Here is a 21460-nt window from a genome sequence, read left to right on the forward strand (position 1 = left end):
TAATCTATACCAAAGTGTACATTTAGTCCTGTCCCACTAATCATTTTGTTGTATTTTAAAAGCCTCTGGTTAAAAGCACAAACACCTAAGCAAGAAGAGCCAACAGGTATTTCTATCCTAATTCTAATGCCCCTAATTGGTAAGTCTAAAGGTCAGCAGTGTCCACATGGGACACTGAAGTGGGAACAAACTAATTTATTAGTGCCACTTGTCTCTCCTGGGACTGGTTTGCCTAGGTCACACGTCCCACTGAGCCAGAGGAGGATTTCCAAGGACTAGAAGAATCACACATAACAGGACAGCACCCCCTATGCAGCTCCTCTTCCTCCCCCCTCCTCTCTAATCCCGGAAAATGGCTATACCACCTTTCAATGGCAAAGAGACCACCTCAAAATCTTCTGCGACATCTACCTCGCCAGCCTAAACCCTGATATTAGAATGTTTTCCACAACAGTCAGTCACAGGGAACATGAAAATCTCTCTCCCTTCCGATCATGGCACAATCACAGGAGAACATAATCTTTGGATGAGCAAACTTCCTCTCCAAACAAAGGAATATTTCTCCCTGTGCGGCGAGAGACATTTAGCCCCTCTAATATGCCCTGTTGTGGAAGGTGAGCCTTCCAGGCTTCGGTGATGGGGATAATTACAAGGGGATTTGCAGTCAGGGCCTGCAGGTGGGAAGGAGGGAGGGAGAGAAAGAGGGAGGAGAAAAAGCAAGACTCCCAACAGCTTTTTCTTATCAGTGAAGCATCTCCACGCTCAAAGTGAGCAATGCTTCCTTGTCACTGAGCCCTCTCACATAGAAAGTCTCCTTAGCTATGAAAAGATGTTTGTAAATATGGTTCCCACAGTCTGAAATGTTGAAACGTCTGAGAGATTTTAAAACTTCTTGGCTAAAATCATACACAGACGTGCAACTGCCAGGCAGACAGTCTCCCAGCCTCTTCCATCTTTACTTCACATTGTCATGCAAACAGCCAGGGTATACGTTGACAGTCATTTTATAAAGCTGTTCGCCAAAAAGAAAAGCAGAAGGCCTACCGCTTGGAGAGTCCAGGCAACCACCAGTCCATCTGCTTCAACTACCAGGCCACTCAAAAGCCTCATTTCAAGGGCAAACATCAGAAAAGAGGAGAAATGTAAAAGGCAAAAAGACAGCTGACTCCCATCGAAGGTGAGTGTCTCTGTGGACAGGCTCGTTTCCAGTTCAGTGATCTGAGCTGGAAACCAGGGCATGGGCTGTCCTAAAGAGCTTGTACAAAGCCATCTGCTCCAGTGAGCAAAGGGACACCCTGCCCTTGTCTAAATGCTTGGGGAGATCTTGTCAACCTCTCCACCACCTGGAACGTCTGCAGTGCCCGGGTAGATGGTAGGCATACCTCCCAACTATGAAGAGAGTGAGACTGTATTAGTGGAACAGTTCACAATTCACCTAACACTAGACATGTTTCAAACTGCACTGGAAATCTCCATATTCCTTTATTTTGGTTAGCTGGTGGGTAGATTGGCCACTTGGTTTATTTAACTCATCCTCCTTTATATCTTTTATAACCAGATATCAAGACTCTCCATGGCAAAAACGAGAAGGAGAGATGACTCTTCAAAGAGTATGTTGGGGGTTATTATTTCCCAAGTAGAGCAATGTTGAGTAATTACATGCAATGTTTCTGTTTATGTTACCCAGAATAAATATATTTAGCCTCTTTTCTGAGAGAAAAACCCCTCCCTGAGCCCTGCATCTCAGAAAAGGAATCAGACCTCACACCCATCCCGACTGCTCCACTTCCAACATGATAGTCACGTGGTACCATGAAGTGACCAGGAAAGAAAGAGAACTATCACTGAACTTTCGCTATTTTATTACACATTTTACAATACCTTTAATTGCTTGTAGTTCTGTTTCTCAGAGTATTCACACATATACCTTGTTTAACAACACAAATAATTTGTACACTCAGTTACCTTCCACTGGCGTGCATGGTCTGCAGGGCAATGTTTCACGTGTACCAGTGATTCATTGCCACCGTACAGACGAAGGCTCTCAGAAGCAGGGGCATTCAAATGTGTGAGCTGTGAAGGAAAGGAAGGAAGAGATGACAAAGGAAGCTAAAAAGGGGAAGAAAGGAGGAGAAAGGAGAGGACGAAGAGAAGAGGAAGAATGGTCCGTGATGCCTTGGACCCTTTTCCCACTGTCCCACTTCTTTCTACATAAGTTACTAGGAAAGGCAGCAGGTCAGGGCGAGGGGACAGAGCCGGCAAATTTGCAGTCATACTCCTCCTTCCACCACAGAACCTTCCTGGCCACTAATGCGCTTCCTACCAAACCTCTCTTTCTTCACCTCGCTCTTTCTCCTTCTCAAAAATGTCCTCTTGTGTCTACTATCCTCTTTCTTCTCTCCACATTTATATTACCTAGTTTCTCTTCAGATTCAATTTTCAAAATTAGTTGCCTTTTTTTTTTTTCAAAACTGAGCACTAAACATGGACCCAAAATAATCTTAAGAATTATCCATTCCTCTGCAGCCTTTTACTCCTTCACATCCAAAGTTTCCCTAGTGTGTCTCCCCTCCACCAAGGAAATCCCAAATCTCTGTGGACTAAAAGCCTGCCTGCTTTGCTCCTGAGATTTCCTCACATGCTCAACAGAATGCCAATCAGAACAAATGCCCCCCAGACAGGTATGGTAAACACATGCTGGGATCAAAGATGTTGTTAATAATAATATCGTTCAACAAGCCCTGGCAGGCCGGGGTTAATCTGGAAACACGCATGCTCATTACACATGAAGCCCATAATACACGGATAAGGGAGAACCTTTATTCTACAGCTCACTATATTCCATTCATTTATATTCCAAAGTCTCCAACTCTCTCCCGACGGAATCATTCAGCACAATAGGATTTTCTCTGCTCAAACCCACCTCCACTTTAAAAGAACAGAAAAGGATGGGCTTAGCTCCTGTCGTTGCCATCAAGGCTTTTTCTCTTTGACAACTGGCCCAGGGATCTATAGCTTCATCTCTTCACTTTTTTTTTCCCCTATACATACATGCAAAACTCACAGCATCTTGAGTGTAAGCGATTTAAAATTCTATTGGGTTCACATTGACCTCGCATTCGATGTTCTTGCAAGCTAGAATGATGGGATATTAATTTTTGACCAGTCTGGGTTAAAAAGAGCTGGTGCCCCCTGAGAAAGCACCGAGAGGCCTGGTCTATCTCACCTCTGGTTTGACTTTAACAGAAGCTGCTTCCACGTGAAGATAAGGGTAGTGACAAAAGCTTGGCTCCACAGCTGCCGCTTCTGGAAGCAGCTGTCCTTAGCCCTCCTCCCAGCCAGGAGCAGCAGGGAAGAGACATGTGAAGTCCGCATGTGTGATGTCAACAGGAGGCAAATGCGCATGACAGCGAGCCCAGCAACCCAGAGCTGAACATGTTGAGCCTGCTGTCGCCCATGGTTACCGAATCCCACCTGGAACCCTGGAACCTCCCTGAACCCAGGCAGGAACATCATCTTCAAAGGGTCCATCTATTTTTTTTCCAAAAAAGCCACAACCTGTAAAAACAAGTCTACACAGGAATACCCAGCATCACCCCCATATTACCCAGAAACATTCCCCACCCTACTCTGTTGTTTCCCAATACTGATTTTGCGAAACTGCAGGTGGCTCCCCTCACTTCAAAGTATTTTGAGAAATTCTCAGATATAATTCTCAAGACAAAACTCATCCCATTCCCTTTCAACTTATTTTTGCTCTTTTAAAAAATGTTTATTAAAATACAGCTAACATACTATATTAGTTTTGGGTGTACATTATACTTATTCAACATTTATATACCTAAAGAAGTGATCACTGTAAGTCCAGCACCATAAGTGTCACCGTAAGTCCATCTGACACTGTACTGCCACCACAATATTGACTATATTCCCCATGCTGTACATTACATCCACGTGACTTATTTGTTTCATACCTAAAAGGTTGAATCTTATTCCCCTTCACCATTCCCCAACCATTTTTTAATTTTTCAATTACAGTTGACATTCAATATTATTTTAATATTAGTTTCAGGTGTATAACATAGCGGTTAGACATTTATACAATTTATGCAGTGATCCCCCCAATTAGTCTAGTACCCACCTGGCAATATACATAGTTGTTGCAAGATTACTGGCTATATTCCCTATGCTTTACTTTACATCCCCATGACTATTTCGTAACTACCAATTTGTACTTCTTAATCCCTTCACCTTTTTCACCCTCCCATCTGGTCCCCCAACCAACCTCCCATCTGGCAACCATCAGCTTGTTCCCTGCATCTATGAGTCTGTTTCTGTTTTGTCTGTTCATTTATTTTGCTTTAGATTCCATACATAAGTGAGATCATGTGGTATTTCTCTTTCTCTGTCAGACTTATTTCACTTAGTAATACCTTCTAGGTCCATCTATGTTGTTGCAAATGGCAAGATTTCATTCTTTATATGGCTGAATAATATTCCATTGTATATGTGTACCACATCTTCTTTATCCAGTCATCTATTGATGGGCACTTATGTTGCTTCCATATATTGGCTATCATAAATAATGCTGCAATACACATAGGAGTGCATATATCTTTTCGAATTAGTGTTTTCCATTTCCTCAGATCAACACCCAGACATGGAATTGCTGGGTCATAACGTAGTTCTATTTTCAATTTTTTGAAAAACCTCTATACTGTTTTCCATAGTGGCTGCACCAATTTGCAATTCCACCAACAGTGCATGAGAATTACCTTTCTCCACATCCTCGCCAACACTTGTTTGTTGATTTATTGATGACCGCCATTCTGACAGGTGTGAGGCAATATCTCATTGTGGTTTTATTTTGCATTTCTCTGATAATTAGTGCCTTTGAACATCTTTTCATATGTCTATTGGCCATCTGTATGTCTTCTTTGGAGAAATGTCTATTCAGATCCTCTGCCCATTTTTTAATTTGGTTTTCTGGTGTTAAGTTGCATGAGTTCTTTATAAATTTTGGATACTAACCCTTTATTAGATATATCATTGGCCAATATCTTCTTCCATTCAGTAGGTTGTCTTTCCTTTCTGTTTATGATTTCCTTTGCTGTGTAAAAACTCTGTTTATTTTTTTTTCTGTTTCCCTTGCCCAAGGCTACATATCAGGAAAAAAATATTACTAAGACTAATGTCAGAGAGTTTACTGCCTATGTTTTCTTCAAGGAGTTTTATGGTTTGGGGGCTTACATTTAAGTCTTTAATCCATTTTGAGTTTATTATTGTATATGGTGTAAGAAGGTGGTCTAGTTTCATGTTTTTGTATTTATCCAGTTTTCCCAGCAGCATTTATTGAATAAACTGTTTTTACCCCATTGTATAATCTTTGCCTCCATTTCTATAGATTAAATGACCAAACAGGCTTGGGTTTATTTCTGGGTTCTCTATTCTGTCCCATTGATCTACATGTCTGTTTTTATACCAGTATCATGCTATTTAGATTATTATAGCATTATAGTTTGTAAAGTTTGATATCAGGTATTGTGATACATCCAACTTTGTTCTTCTTTCTCAAAATTGCTGTGGCTTATTTGGGCTGTTTTATGGTTTCATATAAACTTTAGAATTATTTGAGTTCTGTGAAAAATGCCATTGGTAATTTTGATAGGAATTTCATTGAATCTATAGATTGCTTTGAGTAGTATGGACATTTTAATGATGTTAATTCTCTCTATCCATGAGCATGGTATGTGCTTCCATTTATTTGTATCTTCTTCAGTTTCTTTCTTCAGTGTCTTACCGTTTTCCGAGTACAGGTCTTTTACCGCCTTGATTAAATATATTCCTACATATTTCTTTTGATGCAATTGGAAATGGGATTATTTTCTTAATTTCTCTTTCTGATAATTTGTTATTGGTGTATAAAAAATGCAACCAATTTCTGAATATTAATTTTGTATCCTGCTACTTTACTGAATTCATTTATCAATTCTAAAGGTTTCTGGTGTGTGTGTGTGTGTGTGTGTGTGTGTGTGTGTGTGTGTGTAATCTTTAGGGTTCTCTATATATAGTATCATGTCATTTGCAAATAATGACTGTTTTACTTCATCCTTTCCATTTGGAAACCTTTAGTTTTTCTTGTCTGACTGCTCTGGCTATGACTTCCAATATTATGTTGAATAAAAGTGATGAAATTGGACACCCATATCTTGTTCCTGATCTTAAGGAAAATGATTTTAGCTTTCCACCATTGAGTATGATGTTAACTGTGAGTTTGTCATATATGGCCTTTATTATGTTGAGGTATGTTCCCTCTATTCCCATTTTGCTGAGAGTTTTTATCATAAATGGAAGTTGGATTTTGTAAAACACTTTCTGAATCTATTTATATGATCATATAATTTTTATCCCTCATTTTGTTTATGTGGTGTATCACATTAATTGATCTGCAGAGAGTGAATCAAACTTGGATCCCAGAAATAAATCCTACTTGATCATGGTGTATGATCTTTTTAATGCATTACTGAATTTGGTTTGCTAATATTTTGTTGAAGATTTTTACATTTATGTTCATCAGCAATATCAGCCTGTAATTTTTTTTTTTTTTTTTTGTAATGTCTTTATCTGGCTTTGGAATCAGGATAATGGTGGCCTTGTAAAATGAGGTTAGGAGCTTTCCATCCTCTTGAATTTTTTGGAATAGTTTGGGAAGGATAGGTGAACATTCTCTGAAAGTTCGATAAAATTCACCTGTGAAACCACCTGGTCCAGGACTTTTGTTTGTGAGTTTTTTTTCATTACTGATTGGATTTCGTTTGTAGTAACCAGTCTTTTCAAATTTTCTGTTTCTTCTTGATTCAGTCTTTGAAGATTATATATTTCTAGGAATTTATCTATTTCTTCCAGAATGTCAAAATTGTTGGTATATAACTGCTCACAGTATTTCTATAGCATCAGCTGTTACTTTTCCTCTTTCATTTCTGATTTTATTTGGGCCTCTCACTTCTTTTTGATGAGTCTGGTTACAGGTTTATCAGTTTTGTTTATCTTTTCAAAAAACTAGCTGTTGGTTTCATTGATCTTTAGCATTTTTTTAGACTCTATTTCTACTCTGATCTGTATTATTTCCCTCCTTCTGCTCACTTTGGGCTTTGTTTGCTGTTCTTTTTCTAGTTCCTTCAAGTGAAGTATTAGATTGTTTATTTGATGTTTTTCTTATTTCTTGAGGCAGGCGTGCATTGCTATGAATTTCCCTCTTAGGACAGCTTTCATTGTGGCCCATAGGTTTGGGGTCATTGTGTTTTTTGTTCCCATTTGTCTCGAGGTGCCTTTGATGTCTTCCTTGAAGTCACTGTTAACACAGTCATTGTTCAGGAGCATGTTATTGAGCCTCCAGGTGTTTGTTTGTTTTTCAGTTTTTTTCTTGCAATTAATTTCTAGTTTCATACCATGTGGTCAGAGAAAATGCTTGGTACAATTTAAATCTTCTCAAATTTATTGAGACTTGTTTTGTGGTCTAACATGTGGTCTATCTTGGGAAATTTTCCATGTTCACTGGAAAAGAATGTATATTCTGTTGTTTTAGGGTGAAATGTTCTAAAAATATCAATTAAATTCATCTGGTCTCGTGTGTTATTTAAGGCCACTGTTTCCTTGTTGATGTTTGGAAGATCTGTTTACTGATGTCAACAGGGTGTTCAAGTCCCCTACTATGACTGTATTTCTGTCAATCTCTCCATTTATGTTGGTTAATATTTGCTTTATGTATTTAAATGCACCTATGTTGGGTGTATAATTGTTTACAGGGGTTGTATCCTCTTGTTGGATTGATCCCTTCATCATTATGAAATGTCCTTCTTTGTCTCTTATAGCTTTTGTTTCAAAGTCTATTATGTCTGACATAACTACTGCTACCCCAGTGTTTTTTTAATTTCCATTTGCATGAAATATGTTTTTCCACCCCTTCACTTTCAGCCTCTGTATATCTTTCAATCTGAAGTAGGTCTGTTGTAGACAGCATGTGTATGGGCCTTCTTTTATTATTCATTCAGCTACCACATGTCTTTTGATTGGAGTGTTTAACAATTTACATTTAAAATGATTATCGATAGGTACGTAGTTACTGCCATTTTATTATTCATCTTTATGTTCTTCCACCACCCCCTCCCCATACTTCTTCTTCTTAAATAATTCCCTTTAACATTCCATGTAATGCTGGTTTGGTGGTAATGAACTCCTTTTTGTCTGGAAAGCTCATCTCTCCTTCAATTCTAAATAATAGCCCTTTTGGGTAGAGTAGTCTTGGTTTTAGGTCCTTTCTTTTCATCACGTTGAATAGCTCCTGTCAATCCCTTCTGGCCTGCAAAGTTTCTGTTGAGCAATCAGCTGTTTTATGGAAGTTGCCTTGTAGGTAACTGTCTTTCTCTTGCTGCTTTTCAGATTCTCTGTCTTTAATCTTTGACATTTTAATTATGATGTGTCTTGGTGTTGATCTGTTTGGGTTCATCTTGTTTGGAACTCTCTGAGCACCCAGGGCTTGTATGTCTATTTTCTTTGCAAGGTTAGGGGAGTTTTCAGTCATTATTTCTTTGAATAGGTTCTCAATCCCTTGTTCTCTCTCTTCTCCTTCTGGTACCCCTATGATGCAAATGCTGTTAGACTTGATGTTGTCCCAGAGGTCCTTTAAACTATCCTCATTTTTTTAAATCTTTTTTCTTTTTGCTGTTCTAAGTGTTTTCCGTTACTTTGTCTTCTAAATCACTGATTCAATCCTCTGCTTCATCTAATCTGCTACTGATTCCTTCTAGTTTATTCTTCATTTCAGTTAATGTGGTCTTCATTTCTGACTGGTTCTTTTCTCTGATTTCTATGTCCTTTTTTATGTTTACTATCTCTATGTTGAAGTTCTTACTAAGTTCCTCAAGCATCTGTGTAACCAGTGTTTTGCACTCTATATCTGGTAGATTGCTTGCCTCCATTTTGTTTACATGTTTTTCTGGAGTTTTCTCCTATTCTTTCATTTGGGACATTTTTGTTTGTTTGTTTCCTCATTTTGGCTGCCCCTCTGTGTTTGCTTCTATGTATCAGGTAGGGCTGCTATGTCTCCCAATCTTAGTAGAGTAGCCTTATGTAGTAGGTCTCCTGTGGGGCTGAGTGGTGCAATATCCCTGGTCACCTGAGCCAGATGCTTCAGGAGCCGTATGTAGGCTGTGTGTACCTTCTTGTTGTAGTTGAGCCCTGATTGCTGTTGGTACATGAGTGGGTGAGACTGACCCTCAGGCTTACTGGCTGTAAGAACAGGCCATGACCACATAATATAAGCTGCAGTGCAGGGGTTGACCCAACAAAGCGGGATTCTCCCCAGCAGGCTCTGGCGCCTGCCGAGGCCACTCTTTTGGTGTGCCACTTGTGGGGCTAATCAAGTGGTATTCTCTTGTAGTTTGCAGCTGGCCACCAGGTGTTCTGGTTCTGGGGCCTTTTGGGAGGGCCTCCTGCGCAGGCCAAGGTCAGCCACTGCCTGTGACTGACTGGTCTGGGGCTACCTGGTAGGAGCTATAAAGCAATCAGTAATTGTTCTCTGCCTGTGCTGGACCTGGAGGTGTGTGGGACAGGACAGGCTGGCCATCACCAGTACTGGGCCTGGAGTAGCTCAGCCAAAGGCCCAGGTACCCCAAGGCATGCTGCCACCTGCTGGCTGCCCCTAAGGCTCAGCCACTGAAAGAGCCTCGGGTGGTATAGGAATTGGGTGATGTAATGTCTCAGGGAATTAGCAGCATGAGGCAAATGGTGTTCAATGGGTTAACGCAAATTCAGATTTGACCCCAGTTCTGAGCCTGAGTCCCTTCCACAAAAGTCTCAGAGCATACCAAGGCCAGAGGCCACCCACCTGGGGCCCATGGGCCACTGAGAGTTGCAGAAAGGTGGCAGTCCAGGTCAACACCAGCTTCCAGGAAGCTGCAAAAAAAAAAAGCATCTGGCTTTGTGCAAGTTGGGTGGAGTGGAATCCCAAGGAGTCACCAGGGTAGAGTGAGCAGAGCTCACCAAGCCAATGAAAATTCAAAATTGGCCATGTGCGGGGAGGGCTAGACACAGGAAAGATGGCATCTGCCCACTGGCTACATGGGAGAAGGGCTCAAGACAGGGACAATGGTGGCTTTCCCTCCAGCCCTCACCTTGAGGCCGCACAACTCAGGCTCTCCCTGTATGTCTCTGGCACCTCCCGAGCCACAGTCCCTCCACCAGAGCCCAGGGTGAGTGCCTAGAAGTGAGAGAGTCTGTGCACACACCCTTTAAGAGGATTCCTGGGTTTCTTGCTGCCTTCTATCTCACCTTGATAGACAGAATCCCTGCCAATTCTCACAGCCAGATGTTGTGGGGGCTCCTCTTCTTAGCACTGGTGCTCCAAGCTGGGGAGCCTGGCATGGGGCTGAGACCCCTCACTTTTCAGGGGGACTTCTGCAGTCAAGATATCCCTCTCAGTTCTTGACTGTAACACATGGGTGTGGAGCCGGCCTATTTTGTGTCTCTGTCCCTCCTACCAGGTTAAAGTTGGCTTCTTCTTTATATCCTTAGTTGTAGGACTTCTGTTCAGCTAGTCTTCAGATGTTCCTCTAGGTTGATCGCTCAATAATTTAGTTCTAATTTTAATGTGGTCACAGGAGGAAGCAAGCACAGCATTTACCTACACTACGATCTTGACTGTAACTCTCCCTTTCATTTTTGAAAGTGTCTTATACCACATTCAAGAGGAAACGGAGAGTAAATTGTGTTAAGATTAAGCAAAGGACAGCTAATACTATTGTGTCCCTGAAAATAACGATATTATTAATGTATTGAATGGAGAACAAAGATATTCGGGTCACTGGGGACATTTTTAACTTTAAAGAAGTAGTGGACCCAGGGGTTTTTAGGCAGCTCTTTTGCTTTGTGCATGGAGATGAACTCTGCTGCATTAAACTACATTTTCACTAAGCCAAATCCAGCCATTCCTTCACAGACATAACCTCAAACTGGTGAGGACTTGCACCATTGTCTTCTGTGTTCCTTCTCCACACCGGCCTCACATGAAATGCAATCATACAAAGAGATTTGCTCCCCAGTTATGGCCACTGCCTGTATGCAACAGTGACCATTTCAGAGATGAAATATAATTTCTTAGATACACCAATTTTGCATTCATTCACCATTCAACAAATAAAAATGGAGCCTCTATTTTCTACCGGGTTGGATGCTGATGTGAATAAGTGCAACTGGTGACTCCACCTATGAAGCTAATATTAATTAATTAACAATAAAAGAATGAAATAATTGTTGATTAGAATAAGTGACATGAAAAGCCAAACATGGATCTAAAGTAGAAACTAACAGGCAGGACCAACTTTTGAACTACCTCTGCAAATGAAACACTTAAGCAGAGACTAAAAGGATGAGACAGCACTTACAATGCTAAAATTCAGGGCATTACCTCCCAATTATGTTCGAGAGGAAATAACACTAGCAAAATCTGTGAGGTTGGAAAGAACTTGGTGGGTTCAAAAATTAAAAGGAGCCTAATTTGCCTAGTACATAATAACCAAGGGAGAAAATAGCACAGGACAAGACGATTTCCACCAACCTGTTAAATGTGTGCTCAATTCCCTGTCAGAATGCAAGTCAGGAGGAGGAACGACACAGAGATGCCCTTGAATCAGCTCTAATGTGTAAAAAGAAGCAATCAGAAGCTTTGAGATTTTGCCTAACCTGAACACCATGTTTGAAAATCTGAAGTATAGAACACAGGCTGTGGAGTCCCACAATCCTGGCTCCTAATTCTGATCCACATAACTTAACCTCTCTGAGACCCAGTCCCCAGCTGACACAGACTCGCTAATGGGACTGACTTAAGAAGACACATCTTCACTAAATGCTACTCTTAGTAGTAATCCTTTGGGTATTTACTTAAAAGTCATTCACTGGTCAATACTTCACCAAACAAATAGCTGATGCTTAATCCAGTTTTATATTTCACTTGCCCACCAAACACAAAAATGGATACTCCATAGTAGTGCTGTCCAACAGAAATAGAATGCAAACCACAAAACATGAGCCACTCGTATAATTTTAAATTTTCTGGTAGTCACATTAGAAAAAGTTTTTAAAACACAGAGAAATTAATTTCAACAATATATTTAACTGAGTCTATCTAAAACATTATCATTTCAACATGTAATCAATGTTTTAAAAATTACTGAGATATTTTACATTCCAGTGTTGTTCTGGCTTTGAAATCGGGTGTGTATTCCTCACTTAACAGCATATCACAGTTTAAATAAGTCCCATTTCAAGTGCTTAATGGCCACGTGTGGCTACTGGCTAATATATGGGGGTAGTGCAGTTCCATAGAGACAGATTTTTAGAGATGGTGCTCCAAGATCTGTCTTCAATATAATTGCAAGATTGATGAAGGTTAAGAAAAATAAACAAGGCAATAAAGCTAAAGCCAATCCCATGCTTCAGGAGCCCATTCTGGTTTCTGAGTGTTTATGAAACTTTCAACTTTCCTGCCTCCCTGAACTCTTTGTGGAACATTCATTTAATCATCTATTCCTTGGTTCACTCAACATTCACAAAGCATCTTCTATTGTCTGGGTACCGGGTCCTACAGATGTAGTCATGAACAAGCATAATTCCTGCCCACAAGATGCTCAATATTTGGGTGGGACTCTTCCAACTCAATGAACAGTCAGCATACCTTCAGGATTTCTCCCACCCCAGATAGAATTTGGGACAAATGTGTTCTGGATTTTACTCCTTTACTAACAAGCTAAGAATCCTGAGAAAACACTTTCCTCATTAGAGCCACTGCTTCCTTATCTGCAATGTGAGTGAGTTGACTGAGTAACTATGAAGCATCTTTTTAGTCTGAGATTGCAGCTTCAGCCTGAACTCCATTACCCTGTGTCTTATCCTAAGGATGTGTGGGAACACGGGAGAGCAAGCTAAAGAAAGCCCCCTCCCCTACGTCTACTGAAGAAGAAGATGCAGCTTTGTTCACTTCTGAATCCTTTCCTTCCTGGGCCTTTTGTGGTTTCAGGAGTTGTCTAGCTTTGTTTTACTTTGCTTTGTTTTAATTACAATCAAAATTAGCAAAACAATCCCCACAGTCCACCTAGAAGAATAATTGGCCCACTTGGTACATCTGAGTGTGTGGCGAGACCCCCTTGTCATCCTACCAGAGCGCCACATAGATTCCGCTCCCAGGTAGATGATGTCTAAGAAACCCAGAGAGCTCATCTAGCCCATCATTAACCTCATTTTGAGACAGCCCCAGAGGCAGTCCTTTAGCCACCGGCACAGCCGGCTGTCAATGGTGTCAAGCCAGTAACATACTAGTTAGCAGGGGAGCATTCCAAAGAGGTCGCCATAGATCCAAATGCCTAAAAGATATTCTGGAATGTGGTAATTATGTCCTGCAGCTGCCAAGGGTGTCCTCTGTGAGTTCACAGATAGTAGTGGTACCATGAAAAGCAGAGGACAAATAATAGCAACCAAGCTGTTAGTAACAACAGGTCTTGGTTCTAACTCACCAAGACAGTCCTCTACATTTAAGTCATGACTCATCCTCAGGTTCCTAGACTGTTCCCAGGAGATGCTGGTCCCATTCCTGCGGGTGCTGTGCATCCATGTCCCTGCACAGAGGCGATAAGGGGCAAGGGAAAGAGGTGGTAAAGTTAAGAATAAATGATAGAAGAATTAAAGAAGAAATACACTTGGTGTTACTAAGCATTCTGTAGCTCTATTTTTACAAGTGAAATTTCCTAATTTCCATATTTTTAAAAAAGATGGAAAATTTCTCAAACAGCTTTTGCTTAGTTTGCTTTTCCATTGGCAGTAAAATGAAATAACAGAGCATCAAATGACCCAAAGTTTCACATCAATCGGCTCACTAAACATGAGCGGAACCAAGGGCTCTAAAATACTGGAAAATTTGAGGAAATCCAATGACTTTCCCCTAAGAAACTTAGCTGTGCTGTTCACTGAAACTCCCATATCTGAGCCATCTCCAGTTGAGTCAGTGCTCAGTGTGAAGCTCATCTCCAGAGCTGTACGGAAGATGTGCTTGGTAGGCTTGCAGACTCTGTTCCAGTCGCCACAAAAAGATTTAGGTCTGAGGCACAGATACACCTCCCGCACCTAAGGCAATATCGCTAATTGATCACAGTAATATTTTTCACTGAGACCACGCAGACTCAGTCTCAGAACCATTCTCAACCCAGAACCCTAGGTTCTGGCCACCTACTATTAATAGTTGATCATGTCATCCTAGCTTAAAGTCTCCTCTGAATTATAAATGGACCACATGTATTAATTGCCTGTGACTGCTACAAAAAACTACCATGAATTTAGTGGCTTAAAACCATACAAATTTAGCTTACAGTTCTAGCGGTCTAAAATGTGTCGACATGGCTGCACCCCTTCTTCAGGCATTAAGGAAGAATTGTGTCCTTGCCTTTTCCAGCTTCTAGAGGCCACCTGCATTTCTTGGCCTGTGGCCCCTTCTTCCTCTTCGAAGCCAGCAGTATACAGCAGAGCATTTTCTCTCCTCACTGACCTCTGCTTTCATCCATACATCATCTCTCTCTGTCTCCTTCTCATAAGGGCCTTTGTGATTGATTACATTGGGCCCATCTTGAAAAGGCAGGATCATCTTCCCATCTCAAGATCCTTAACTTAATCATACCCACAAAGTCCTTTCTGCCATGTAAGGTAATATCCTCACAGACCCCGGGAATTAGGATGTAGACATCTTTAGGGGGGTCATGATTCCATCGACCACATCACGTCTTGTAGAAACTTCCTTGTGGAACTTTGGAAGTCTATTGGTAAGATTTGTCTGTGGGGTTTGAATACATGAACTGAAAAGCTGATTCACCCAAATCTCTAATTATTAATAAACCAAATTCATTAATGATCCTTTGACCAAATTCAGTATCAAAATATGTCTTTGGATCAATCACTCCTGCAGTCTACTAAGATATACCATTAAAATATATATATATATATATATATATATATATATATATATATATATATATATATATATTTTCTTTATTTCCAGGGTATTAAGTTTGATTTTCCATTTTTCTGGTCTTCTGGCCTTGTATTCTATATTAGTTATAATTGCTCTTTTAGTGTATAGCATTTGAAAATTAAACTGTAACTGAGTCACAACTGAATGTCTTGTCTTTGGGGGCATCCGTAACTACATGACAATTTGCCAGGACCTGAGGCAAGAGGGATACAGCCCTTCCTGTGCCCTTCTCTTATTTAGCTTTTTATTAAGATTCCTATTTTTATTACATGTGATGGAGGTCAGTTTCATTACTGCCAATCTGCAAGCTGCTACAGTCACTCTGGGAGACATTAGCCTGTCACCACTGAACCAGCTGGGTCGCAGAATTCTGCAATAGGTCTCACTTTTTAGCTTTGAGAACAAAAAAAAATTACCACAGAGAGCACAGCATTATCTGTCTTTCAACACCACCCCCAGGACAATGGCAGTGATAAGTTGACATTATCCAGTGCCTGCAGAGGTGTGACACCATGACCAGAGGCTATATCCACTTGGCAGACCCAAAGAAACTTCCCAAAGAAACACCCACCACTAAAGTTGAAGCTGGGCTAAAGTTCCCTCTAAGAAGATGCTTGTTGAACAAGACTAATGTGACCTGAGAAGACTTGGCCAATGTTCCACTGTAGGAAAATGATGCCACTTTTGCTTAATATGCGTATAAATAATGAGAAAGAAACATACCAAAATATCAGTGATGATTAGCTCAGGGATGCTGTACTACAGTTACTTTTTCATTATTTTTGCTTGTTTGTATTTTCTAGGCTTTCTGCAATGAAAACATTGCTTTTTTTTTAATTAAAAAAGGTTTTTTTACTAATAATATATAATAATCTATAGCACTCATCTTGGCAACAACCTAACCAAGTCATGTATGAGCCTTGAATAAATCAAAGAGGCAAGATTGTGTCTGAACTTTCATAAGCTTGGGCAAATTTCTTAATTATTTTGAGCTACATATCAGGCGTGTACTAAATGGCAGACACTGTTCCTAATGATAAGAATACAGTGTTGGACAAGGTAAGCAAAATCCCTTAAGGGGGCAGAAGGAAAACAATAAAATACACATTTGAAATGTTATATAGTTCTAAGTGCAATGATAAAGACAAAACAGGCTGCCGTGACAGGGAGAGAGAGAAGGAAATGATCGAGAATAACAAGCATTTATTCAACAAGTATCAGTGAGCACCTAATACATGCTGAGCACTCGCCTGGTAAGAACAGCTGGTAGATGGTGACCCCACTTACTGAGGTGGGAAAGAATGAGGTGGGAGCAGGTTTGGGATAAAAAGGAATCAAAAGTGCTGCTTGGGGTAGGTTAAGGTTAAGACGCTATATTCATTAAGGTAATTCTAGCTGCTCTTACAGACAAACACCAAAATCCAATGGCTTAATACAGGAAGATTTTATTTCTTGCTCAGTTAAAATCCAAATCAGTTATTCTTGATTGGTAGGCAGCTCTCCTCCGAGTGGTGATTCAGAGACCCATGTTCCTTCCATGTTATGGCCCATTCATCTTCGACATTTGGCTTTAAAAGTCACTGTGCTCATCTGTATCCATTTCAAAGATAAAGAGTATAGACAATCACAGGTGGGAGGTTTTAATGGGCCAAACCTCGAAGTGATGTACATCACTTCGGCTCACATCCCACGGGCTAGAAATCTGTCGCGCAGCCACACTTACTGGTAGGGGAGGCTGGAATGTGCAGTCCTGGTATGTCTGCGGGAAGAAGAAATGAGTTGGGAGACTTCACAGCAGTGTCTTACAGATGCCTACGCCTAGCCATCCAATAGAGAGGTTAAGGAGCATTTGAATATACACGTTCAAGGTAGTAATCTGAGCTAGAGATAAAAATTTCAGCATAACCACTGCACATGTGATGAGATTATCCATCTATAGTAGAGAGACAGAGGAGTGAAAGACCTTGGTGATGTCATCCTTTGAAGGCAAAGCAGAGCAGAAGGAGTCAGCATAGGAGGCTAAGACTGAGCTTCCAGGGAGGTAGGAGCAAAACTAGAAAGCACCTATCATGGAAAAGATGAGAAAAATTGTTTCAAGGAGGGTGGTCAGTTGTATCACAAGCTGCTGACAAAATGCTGACTGCCGGATTTAAAAATATAAAGGTTACTGGTGACCTTGGTAAGAGCAGAACTGGGAGGAGATTGGAAGGGAAAGTGAGGTGGGGAAGTATAGAAACTATAAATAACCATATCAAGACATTTGTTGTGACGAGAAGCAGAGAAATGAACACGGTGTGAGCGAGCTCATGGGTGTGCTTTCCGATAGAAAATGTCAGAGCATGTTTAGATGCTCATGGGAATAAAGTGGTTTGAGGAATGGTGATACAGAAAACAAAGGAGAAAATTACATAACAAACTTCTTCTTGAGAAAGGATGGGGATAGGATCTAGAACACAAGTGGATGGGCTAGATTTAAATAAGGACAGAACACTTCACTGTAACAAGAGGGAAGCTGGAAAGTATGACTATAGGTACAGAGAGGGAGGTAGATTTGGGTGGTGGGAAGTGGCTTATGAAAGTTCAAACACAATCTTGCCTCTGATTTATTCAAGGCGCGTACATGACTTGGTTAGGTTGTTAGCTGATTGATTTTGCTTCCTTAGTAAAATATAAGGAAAGCTCTTCAATTGGGAGTGAACCAGGAGGAGAGAGTATAGGCAATGTGAGGAAGGAAGGCATTAAGTAACTCAGTGAGAAAGATGGCATTACCCTCCTAGGGCAATGCAGTAGCAATGACTGATGGGTACAAGCTCATTTGAGACTTGTGGTCTTGTTTGAATATGAGGTCAGTTGGCCCAACTGTATGTTTTCTCCAAGAAGTTTTGGTTACTGAGGTACAACCATGGAGGAGGTAGAGGAGGACGCCAGGGTCAGAGAGGGGCAAAGGAGTCAGGGATGGTGACCACCATGCACCAGGGAATCCTAACCAGTAAAAGCAGGAAGGGTGGACATGCGAATAAGAAGGGACAGTGAACTGGGATTGTGCCCCTGGCCTGGAGGGCTCAACGAAGGAGGACACAGGCGATGCATGATAAGGTCGGGAGGCTGGGTAAAGAAACTGGGAGGAGGAAAAGATTTTGGAAGTGACGGGGTGAGACAACTGAGAAGCCACAATGTCCAAGGATGAAATACCTGAACACTGAAGTCACCATCTCCAGTAATGGAGAGAGGACTAAAGGAGGGAAGGAGAGCAGGCAGCTACATACGACACGTATCGAGGAGTCCGGCAGATGTGCTAGATGGTGTCCATTTGCACCCGCATTACCCTTCTCCACCTGGCACTACATGGAAATGGGTACAGGTTCCCCTGCCCTCTGGCTTCCAAATGGAATATTGGATTAAAAAAGTGTGACCTTATAATATTTATCTCGTTGTTCCACTAATGCAGGATGGCTATGGACCAACCTCCTCCTTTAACAGACCCAATTCCTGTTGACAGTATCCTCAAACAGCCTTGCCCACCCCACACCATTCCCTCCCCTCCCCTTCAGTCTGAGACTTGTAACAAAGGAGCTCAACTGTTACTAGCCCCAGGCACGTTATGCTTGGGATTTCCCTCACCCTAACCACACTGCTGTAAATAGTCCCTTTATTAAACTCTTCGCAAATCATCCTCATTTGAGTGGGCCATCTGTTTCCTGCTGGGAGCCTACTGATACAGTAGATGACAACAATATGAATGCCTACCTTGTAGGCTCATTGTAAAGACTATAGAGAAAAATGTATGCAAGGCATCTAGCACAGCATCTGGCACATTACAGACACTCAGCTCATAGTGGGGTAGAAGGGAATAGCAGTTGTGTTAGTTGTTGTTAGTATGAAACTATGTACTCAGGTCCAAGTAGGTCCTCTAATTCATAAATCGGCATTACTCAATTCACCTGGCTTCTGCTAGTACCAAGGAACTCTCAGACAGACAAGTCATTCAAAGCAATTATGTGAACAAATACACCCAGAGAGAGAGACAGGAGGATTTCAACAAAGCAACTAGCTTCTAGAGTGATCTCTGTAGACAGGCCGGCTGGCGTGATGGTAAATATGACTATCCTGTGCAAGTGGGAGAAGTCTCTGGAGAATCAGAGAAAGGAGCTGCCCCCACACCTTGCATCTTGCATACACCTCCCTGGTACCGCACTCTGTAGCTGCAATCTCCTTCCAGGGCCCAATAGTAGAATGGTCACCTTAACATCATTTAGTAACAGATTTTATTTATTTATTTATTTATTTTGGGGGGCGGGTGGGGGGTTACTGAAGTACAACCATGCATTGTAAATGAAATTATATATTTCAAACCAACAAAATATACCTAAATTTTGCTAGAACAGGGGACCCAGGACCAGAACAGAGCTGTGTGTTTCAAAAAAGCTGATAGCCTGGATTAGTTGTTTTTCCAGCTGCTGTCCAGATGCTAACTTTACAGAGAGACAGCTGCCCCCTCCAAAACTGGTTTTCCACCTCTGAAATGCGGAAGGTGGAAGCCACCAGCTCAGGACTTCCAAGTGCAAAGCCCAGATTCGAGCGTCCTTATATTGGTGACAAACTTGGATGAGTTTAAGGAAAAACATATCGAGAAGGAAAGAATAAACTCAAAACTAATTCAACTCATTTATCCATCTTGCAACACAAAGGGAATCATGGTCAATGTAAATCAAAACATACAAGATTGCTCCCTTTTTGTGGCCCAGCTGATCAGGTCATACTCTCCTGCTTAAAACTCTTAGTGGCTTCCCATCGCCCTTTGGGTAGAAACCAAAACCTTTCATGTTGCCTCAACTTGTATCACTCATTATGACCTACCCACACTTGACTTCATTTGGTTTTTCAGTTCCTCTGAGTTCCTCAGTATGCTCTCTCTGGCACCAGAGCAAAACACTTTGCACATGCTCTTCCCTCTTACTGCTCCCTTTCCCTACCATGCCCAGTTACCACTAGGTAACTCTTATTCATACTTTAGGACTCAGTATACTTTATTTCCTCCAGAAAGTCTTCCATGACTGGTTATGTCAGCCTGTAATAGCCTCCCCTAACACTCCGTACTTAAAAACAATTCAGCATTCTCTAATTACTGCTTGATGTCTGCCTTCCCCACTAGACTACCTACTCCATGAGGCCAAACAATGTGTTTGTTTTGCTCTAAACGATATCCCCAGTATCTGATACATACTAGTCCCTCAGTAAACATTTGAGAGACTAATGCATGTAGAAAAGTATTATGCAGAATTGCTAAAAATATACAAATCCCCAACCATGTTCTTTTAAAAAAACAATGTTGTACGTTGTAATCTAGAGTATACAATATTGGAAACTGCTTTTTTGTTTTCAACTTAGGTAAATTTGTTGGTCTGTAAGTAGATCATTTCATTTCATTGTGATTTTAAAATAAAATCCATTACTACATGATGGTAAGAAAGTCCTTAAGAAAGAAACTGGTGAGCTCTGGGGGTGTCCAATGGATTCACCAAGAACAAATTATTCCACATCAATCCTTTATTATTTAATGAGATTAATGAATGGTATTTCAGAAAAATATTACAAAATTCAGAAGGCATTTTATTTAGTCAACACATGTTTACTGAGCCTTCACTGTGCATTAGAAGCTGGGACTATGGCAGTGGGCAGGATCCCTGCCTGTGTGTAGCCTGCCAATGCTTTCCTGTATGTAGCACCAAATGGAGAAATTAATGACATTACACTGACCTGAATCTGTAATGGCTGAATCAACAAACAATAACTACTCTTGGCTCTGCCATTACTAATGAGGTTGAAAACCTAGATGGTTTGTCACATTTCTAGCAGGAGTAAAATTGGGTTTTAGAAAGCACGGCATTTCAAAAACCATAAAAACACTGCTTGTCTTTGACCTAGCACTTTGACCCCTGTCATTTATACAAGGAATTTATCATGGAAAAATAGTACAAATCAAGAAATGAAAAATATGCAAAAATATCACGATTGCAGCATTTGTATAACGGTTAAATACAGAAAACAACCTGATTGTCCAACCACAGCATGATGTGTAGTAATATTATGGCATAACCATGAAAGGAACTATTATGGAACGGCTGTACATTTTCATTTTGCAGATTGTTACAATCTGAAAAATACTTAAGATGTATTCTTTTAAAACCAGACTACAAAATTTTATCTGTTGTAAGATTACAAGGTCTATCACACTTGTGGTGGACGCAATCAGGATTCAAAAGGAAAAAAAAATTAAGACTTATTAAGGATTCCCCTCTTACTGGGGTTCAAAACATTAGTTGCACAGTAAGACAGAGAAGTGGTTTCCTGTCATTGACATGAAAAAAACCTGGAAGTTTTCATCCTTGC

Source organism: Rhinolophus sinicus, chromosome 2 (assembly GCF_057876585.1).
Source record: "Rhinolophus sinicus isolate RSI-liver-muscle chromosome 2, RSI-T2T, whole genome shotgun sequence".
NCBI lineage: Eukaryota > Metazoa > Chordata > Mammalia > Chiroptera > Rhinolophidae > Rhinolophus > Rhinolophus sinicus.